At 34.2% G+C, this 9129-nt stretch overlaps 1 pseudogene; it reads left to right on the plus strand.

Annotated features, from left to right (window-relative positions):
- The window catches only part of LOC137646253 (uncharacterized), a 12802-nt pseudogene extending 3883 nt beyond the window's left edge, over positions 1-8919 (plus strand).
- Positions 8920-9129: the final 210 nt, after the last annotated feature.

A 9129-nucleotide genomic window follows, 5' to 3' on the forward strand; every position in this document is an offset into this window, starting at 1 on the left:
ATAACACTAGAGTATTTCATGCTACATTCACGACTATATATAAATTCATTTTAAAATGTTGATAAAATATTCCCGAAAGGTTAGTTATTGTAATATTTTTTTTTCACAATAGTTATTAAACTCCATAATCCATTACGTAATAATTTATATTTTCAACTGCTTTTTAAATTTTTTAAATAAACTGGTTAATAGTAAAATCTTTTCTGCTAAGTACACCAACAATTGTACAACGTGAACGAGATATTGCTATTTTTTTGTACTCATTCTTTGTTATATAATCAATTCAATCATTTACGTTGGTTGCTGAAATAGTTAGCTTGCAAAATGGATTAAATAATCAAACGCCCCCGCCACCCCCCTCCCCTTTTTATGCTCGCCTCAGAGTCCATTAAACTATATTTTCCATGCATCGCTGAAATATTTTGACTTTCCAACCAGTGAAAATTTCCTCATTTAACACCTTAATAAAATCTTTAGACAAAATAAATGATAATTAAATATTTCAACTATACTGTATATCAAAATAACTGTTTTTCCATATGATACTGAACTTCATAAACCCAAAACGAATTTATATTTTCCTAATTGTTAGTTAATAAACTGTCTATTCCACAAACAACACCTAACAAGGATATGCTTTTCTCATTAATGTTAAGCTACTAATCAGCGCCATCCCCCTGCAGAAATAAGCCTAATGGTAGTGGTGGTGGAAAGCAAGGTGAGGGTGGACGCCCGCATCAGCAACACAAATGAAGGGGAAGAACAGCAACTAGTTGTCCCGGAGTTCGACCCTAATGAACCAAAGGAGCCCCATTTCTCCGAGGATTCCCCGAAACAGGTGGTGGCCTCAGTCGGATCCCCAGCCCATATACCCTGCAAACCAAGGTACCTACTATCGTTTCCAGAGGCCGTGTAATAGTGTTTTTCCCAAATATCTAACAAACCGGCTTATGAATTTCCATGAAACTACAGCAATGAATGTTTCAAACATTGGCCTAATTTTTGGTGGTACAATGAATTGACAGATGTGCTTAATCAACCCGTTTACTCTAGAAAAAAGAGAAACTTCTTCCCTTTCTTCAGAGCGTTTCGAAGAAGTGTTACTTAATCACGTAACTGTGACGCAGAGGTTCCCCCAACCCTCCTTCGGTGTTTACACCTATGGCTATCCTAGTACCCCCCCCCCCCCCCCCAGCCCCTTCCTTCTTGCCTTCTTTCCTTCATTCCCATTGTTATTAGGCTACCGAGTAAATCCCTGTTAGGAAAGACTGTGTACTGCACATATAAAATGAGCCGGAAGAGCAATTAAATGTTTTGTGGTAGATAATGATTAGATGGTTAACACAAATTATCAAACATAATAGAAGAGGTTTAAAACAGGGGTGTGGAATCGCACTGAGAGATATTCTACTCGGACTCCTATAAATTTTAGATTTGCGACTGAAAAATAAAATAAAATAAAATAAAAACATTAGTAAAAATATAAAATAATTTTTTTCCTTAAGAGTGATGATGAGTAAAATGTATAAGTGTCCATTTCTTGTTTTTTTTTGTTTCATCCCTCATAAATCTATGGTTTCCAGCAATTGGTAATAACATTATTTTGGAAAAGCAAAGCTAATGGATACTTTGATACGAGTATATCAGCTTGGCATGTAGGCAATGTCAATGGATTTCTTAAAGTAAGGTTGATTGGTTCATTAATTGAAGTCTGGTATAATTCCAGTGACAAAGTCGCAATGATATTTGTCACATACCTTTTAAATAACAAAAATAGGTACTGGTACTTATAACGTAAATAAATATATAAAACTATAGGTTGAAATATAATAAATCTTATGTATGTATGAACACACACACACACACACACACACACACATATATATATATATATATATATATATATATATATATATATATATATATATATATATATATATATATATATATATATGATTTCAAAATTTATCAAATGGCCGATGTCAATGCCCTTATATGAAACATCTTTTAGAAGTCTACCTTCTAAGGAATTCCAGCTACTCTCTCTGGTGAAATTGATATGATGAATTATATCAAACAATGCTCTCTGTCATTTTCTTCCTGGCAATTGATGTATCGAATAACCTGTGTTGTATGGAAGAATGAGTCCTACGGGTTAACCTAAAGAAAACTATATTTCTATTGCTTTACCAACACTCGCTTGAAGTGCAAAGTGTAAGGTTAGCATGGCTTCTTTCGTCTCCTGTCATAAGTCTCATTCTTGATCTTCAATGTAAGTGAGTGGGTAAGATATAAAACGTTGGTCTTGTGTTTAGGTAAAGTCTAAAGTCACGAATCACATTACCAGGTATGCTGAACTTTTACTGACAAAGAATTTCGTATTGCTTGGGGTAGGTGAAATGACAATTATCTATTGAGTTAAACAGGCGTTTAACAATTCGGGGGATGGGAGGTACAGGGGAAGAAACGTTATAACAACGTCACTGAGGGACGTCATCACTTTTGCGAATGTGTGGGTGGCTAAGACTGGCTTTAGCCTCATTTTCTTAAGTAAAAAAGTTAATAAAACGTAATTGGCAAGGCACAGTATTTCCCAAAATTGGGCCATTGCATGAAGCGCTCCCTGCTTTGATATCATGTAAGTCCATCAGTTATTTTAGGAGTTATTTGAAAAAAAAAAAAAAACAAAAAAAAAAAAACACTATTACACGGCCTCTGGAAACGATAGTAGGTGCCAAGTCGGTACGTTATGCAGGAGCTCTGTGGATTCTGTTGCTAATAATAATAATAATAATAATAATAATAATAGCAACTGCAATTCTGTATGTTTTTCAGTAGCTGTTTGCATTTCCTGTATCTATTGCTAATATCCAAAACAATATCATGTTTATTCAATAATGATTACTCTTCCATAAAGGTCACTTAATAATGAATTAATCAACTAATTCCAATGAACCAATGGTTATTATATTTATATCCCTAGTATTAATATGCAACGATTTATGTCATCGACAAGATTAAAATTTTACGCTATATGATATGCAGGTTTCATTTGTAAAGGTTGAAAATACTCATCTTAATACGGGAGAAAAAGTACTGCATTTAGAGGGGTAACATATCATAATATTCATAGGCATCGAAAATTAATCACCTAGCAGGAGCCAATTTATAAATATGTTTAAGTTCATTATTACACAATTATGCCCTTTCTGAGTGGGGATACCTTAACGCGGTGGAACGCCATGATGAGCAAAGCTCTACTAGTTAGAGACACCCATACTAGGTTGGTTTGCTGCGAGTGATCAGATGAACACCTCCCACCATCATCAGTCTGCAGTGGGCCAGCTTGGTGATGAAAATGGGCAAAACCCCTGACATAATTAAGGACATGTCTGAGTCCTTTGTCATGTAGTAGAATTGAAATAGTGGCATTTGTTGTTTGTTATGCTATAGCATACAGAAAGAAGCAAAATAATATCGCCGTTCTTAGTTGGCATAGGTTATAAACATAAGCAAAAATACAACTACTATTACTACCCCTACTGTTTCTTCATGATATGATAAAACTACTATTACTAAAGCTGTTACCACAGGATTCATGGATTCATCACTGTGACCTCCACATACTGACAGTAGGATCCTTCACGTTCACGAACGATGAGAGATTCTCTGCGCACAGAGATGCAACTACAGGGGATTGGATCTTGTTCATTCGGAGGCCCACGGCCGCCGACTCGGGTTTTTACGATTGTTCCATCTCCACAAAGCCTGTCACAGCAATTGCTGTAAAACTCATTGTAGTTGGTAAGTTAATGTTATTCTTCTTGCTCCTTGTTTGCACTACGAATGGGATTGCGATCGAAATAATCATTTAAAAGAAAAAAACACATTGTGATATGGTAAATAAAACCATTCATGAATTGGGAATAGCGTGGCTTTCGTGTCCTTTCGTTTAGATAAACAAAACTTAATTCGTCATAGCAAAGTAAAATCCATGCCAGAATGAAACCACAAAAATCCCTGCCTGATAAAAGCACCTGGTAAATAAGAAACAAATCAGGAGTATGTATATATATATATATATATATATATATATATATATATATATATATATATATATATATGTGTATGTGTTTATATATATATATATATATATATATATATATATATATATATATATATATATATATCTATATATATATATATATATATATATATATATATATATATATATATATATATATATATATATATATATATATAAATACATACATACATACATACATACATATATATATATATATATATATATATATATATATATATATATATATATATATATATATATATATATATATAACTCAAGCTGCGTCCCAGGTTTTCTCGCCCAACATGTCTTTACAAGTCTGGCACTGCGACATACTCGTCCGGAATTTAGATTCTCGAAGGCGGAAAGACGTACGCCTGAACAAACCATTCTCTTTTACTCACCTACCCTTTGTCTTTCCCCATGTCCCCTTCCTCTATTTCAGTGGGCTTAACTACCTCCCCTCAATCCCTTTCTCTTTATGTATAACGTTATGCAAGAGACATCTAGGAACATTATTTCAATGCAGAGTATGTTTTTGAATTCAAATTCAAAAGAATTCTGAGAAAAAAAAATGAGAGAGAGAGAGAGAGAGAGAGAGAGAGAGAGAGAGAGAGAGAGAGAGAGAGAGAGAGAGAGAGAGAGAGAGAGAGAGAGAGAGAGAATTCTTTACCCTAGTAACCCGAAAAAAAAATTTACTTTTGGACAGTTGGCCAGGATATGATGAACATCTATACCCTGCTTCGGATGAGGACTTATGAATATTCACTAAATTCAATCAGAACCTGCAAACTTCGGATGAAGCCTTCGTGAAAACATTATTGTAACTTTATTTTTAGAAACCAAATAGTAACAAAACCCGCTGATTGACGATCCATATTTGGTTTGGGAATACAATGGTTGGAATAGTGAATTACCATATCATGAATAAGATCACTATAAGGAATCCACGTTTCTGGCTCCTTGGAGATTTGTCCTGAATTCAAGCCATTTATTATGGAAATTCATTTGGTGATGGAACTATGAGTTTTGATGTTAGTATTCTTAATGGACTCTCTTGCATATTGACTTGATACGTGTATTATAAGATTTGTGGGAAGATGAATAAAGAAATAGATTCTTGAAGTAACAGAATCACGAGACTTGAAGTGAATAATTTGTTAGTATTCTAAACACTCTCTCTTGCCGATAATTTTGATACACGCATGATAAGGTTTGTGGGTAGATATATAGGGGAAACGCTTAACGAAAAAAAGATTTATAGGAACTTTTAATGAATACTTTGAGGTTAAAATTCTAAACAGATTCTCTTGCCGATGGATTGGTACACATATGATAAGGTTTATAGGTACATAGATCGGAAAAATATTATGGAATTTCAATTCAAAGAGACTCAAAATTAATATCTAAGATGATGTTATTTGACAATCAAGTAATCAATAGACAAGTAGGAATTACCTATTAGCTATATGTTTGGGGAATATTGGCTCTGGGTTGATAAATAAAAGGGGAATTAAAGAGATAGGATATAATGAAAATACACAAGGAGACATACAATGCAAGAAATATTTAAGGTGAACTGCTTTCCTTTAATGAAAGAGAACTCTTCAAGGCCAGGAGACATCGAATGATGGAAACAAGAACGAAACAATACCTGTAATGGTTCGTAATACGAACCATTTAAGAGTATATCTGTATGACCGAGTTGTTATTAACAACAGGCATCATACAATTCTACATTTTTGCGGCAAATATCGAAAAATTAAACCTACAATCACTTAGTAGTTGCATATTTTATCGTGGCAGTTTCATGAAAAGTAACACGATTAAACGTAAGCATATGCTCTTTATTCACTTATTTGATTGCCGTCCAAATCTCATCATTAAAAAAGTATTGCGATGGCATCACATATGGTGATGCCTTATTTTTCATGTAAATAGGCCTACTAAGTAGATAAAAATTGACTTCTGTTTCATTGGTTGCAAATAATACGGTAACTTCTCAATTGGGACCCGAATTAAATAGTAATTATGTGTCTCAAATTAACGACCAAAAAAACAAAATAATATAAAGCTAAAATAACGTCAGTAATTATGGCACTTTGTGGATATGAAAAATTCTCTGAGATTTTGAATTGCTTTTCATTTCCAACTTATTGAATATACCCTCGCTTTCATCTGAACAATTCTTAACGAAAGTCAATTTCATAATTTTTTGAAAAAAATAACCTAATATAAGATTTGAAGTCAATACTGCCTACTCAACAAGGAAATGAAAGTTAAATTCTAAATGAGAACAATATAAACATATCATTTTCATAATAGCTGTTAATGACATAAAATCTTTCCACATTAATTCCAGTCCCAACAGTAGAACTTGTGGGCGATGGAGAGATCTACCTTGAAAGGGGCAGCACACTAAATCCAACGTGCGTTGTTCATTTCACGCCCACCCCGCCCGAGTTCGTCTTATGGTATCATAGGGATAAGGTAAGATCGTTATGTAAATTTTGGACCATAGTTAACCTGTCCAATTACCTTAGGCCCGTGGAATTTGAATTTACCCTAAGGTTATGTACCCGGAGCCAAAGGCTCTATCCTCATTCATTAAACCACCTACGGTGAAAAATTCCTTAAGCAGAAGTATCTGTAACATTTAAAGAATTTCAAGCTATCTACTTGTGTTTGTTGAATCAGTGAAGATCAGTATTTGCTTACAGAAGAAGAATGATCGTATGTATCATTTCTTACAGTGTTTATGTGTGACGTAATGAGATATTATCTTCATTCCTACAATTACTCATTCTTCCGTTTTCCCTTTGGTTAGCTCGTGAACTACGGCAAACCAGATCGAGCCATTAGCGTTGAGACGACACACGACTGAGATACTACGAGGTCGTCTTTGCTCGTCCATAACGCCACTACTTTATGTGGGACTCAGGAAAATATGCCTGCAAGCCTTCAAATGCTCCTCGGGTCGCAAGAATGGTCCATATTTTGAGGGGTATGTATACGGGGCTTCTAGTACGGTTCCTAATAATGGTGATAAATCTCGAGAGTATTGTTGTTCTTGATTAATTATGATAAATTGGGAGAGTAGTATTGTTTCTTAATAATGCTGATTAATTTTGATGGTCCTCTTTCTTAATAATAGCAGTAATAAATTTCTAATTCGAATTTAGGTCTTAGGTTCGATATCACTGTGTGATAGAAATGTACTCGTATTTCATTGTACAATCGATAGTGTTAATTTCCATCGATTATAATAATAATAATAATAATAATAATAATAATAATAATAATAATAATAATAATAATAATAATAATAATAATAATAATAATAGTTCGCCGAAACAATAAAAACTATCAAAAGTGTCGTGAAAACGAGTTAAAAAAAAGAATTATATTGGGAGCAATAAATTGTATCAGTAGTGATAGTAATATCACCAAGATTATCAGAAATGGGAAGCTAAAACAATTTCTCTAATAAATCCTCAATGTGAAAAAAGTAAAATATATATTTAGTGTGGGTAGGAGAAATGAAAAGCTTACAAGATACTACATCCTTTAATCGCTTCATCGTTCTTGTAAATAAATTCTACCTGATGCCTCTCCCTTAAAAAAAGTGTGAGAGAGAGAGAGAGAGAGAGAGAGAGAGAGAGAGAGAGAGCGAGAGAGAGAGAGAGAACGAGAGAGAGAGAGAGAGAGAGAAAGAGAGAGAGAGAGAGAGTACATTAGAGATGATTAAATTTTTTGATTATGTTCCCTACGGTCTATTAAAAGGGTTTTATAATAAGCTTATAGTCTTGGGAGTAGATCCTTTATAAATGAGTAGCATTATAACGGCAAGAATTTGATTCCTTTGGACTCCTCTGTTATTAACGAAATCCCAGAGAACAGGATTAAAGTATTGCAAGTTGAACCATAATTTCAGGGAATTTGTGCTTTATTGCATGGCTTTTTTTCAAATGGAAACCTTCCTTTATATAAGGTTTATGTCATAAAAGATCTGTAGAAAAAGGTTAGCCCTAAAATTTAGGAGACAGCAAAGACATGACAATATTTCTTGTGTTCATATAGAGTTTTTTTTTTTTTCAATGGTTATATTTGATGATTCGGAATCTGGACAAAAAGCCTTAGTCACATTGGAAGATAATATTAATAGTAATGCCACGAAGATTTAATTTGTTTAGTGATTATGATACCTTGTAGGCATAGTGGAGCTTTTGATACCTAAATACTGTATATGATATAGAAACAGAAATGCCATGGAAGGATTAACTTAATTTCACAGCGTAATATGCCAAAGAAAAATCGAATATAATGCACAGTAAAACCAATGGCAATACACTATACAATAGATCTGTAATTGATATCACTATGTATGCCATCGACAGACTAAATTCATTGTGAAATAAAATCAATGCATATAATGAACACCCCATTTATAATAATCTTTAGGTTTTCCCCCTTCAGGCAAGACACCGGCCGCCATGCAAACCACAATCAGCAGTGCTCAGTGGGCAAGAAGTTCCCTTCCGCTCTTCTTTTCATTCCATCTTCTCATATGCCTCTCGTCGTTCTTCATATCCTACACTCATTCCTTATTCACTTGTAACCACGCTGGGAGAACCGAAAATAAACTGGATTATATCGAAGCGAGATTCACCGCTATTCCCGGATGTCTTGTTACATATGTCGAGACTTCACCGATTCAGGCTCTCTTGGAGGAAGCTTGGACGACACTTCACCCATTCTTGCTTTCTTGGATGAAGCTTGGACGACACTCTGCCGATTCCCTAGTTCTTGGAGGGACCTCAATCGGGGAATGATTCCCACCATGTGAAAAAGGACTGCAAGTTCAGAGAGGAGTATTGGGCTGGCTTCATTACTCAATGCATGGCTCCCTGTTGCCTTGTGTTGATCTATAGACATTCGAAAGACTTGTAATAAAAATATGAAATTTGTTCATGTTAAGGAACTATCAGCGTATGAACTCACTATACTCCCTAAGAGTTACATGAATGATAGTTATGTATGGT

This window comes from Palaemon carinicauda, chromosome 9, assembly GCF_036898095.1.
Source record: "Palaemon carinicauda isolate YSFRI2023 chromosome 9, ASM3689809v2, whole genome shotgun sequence".
NCBI classification, from domain to species: domain Eukaryota; kingdom Metazoa; phylum Arthropoda; class Malacostraca; order Decapoda; family Palaemonidae; genus Palaemon; species Palaemon carinicauda.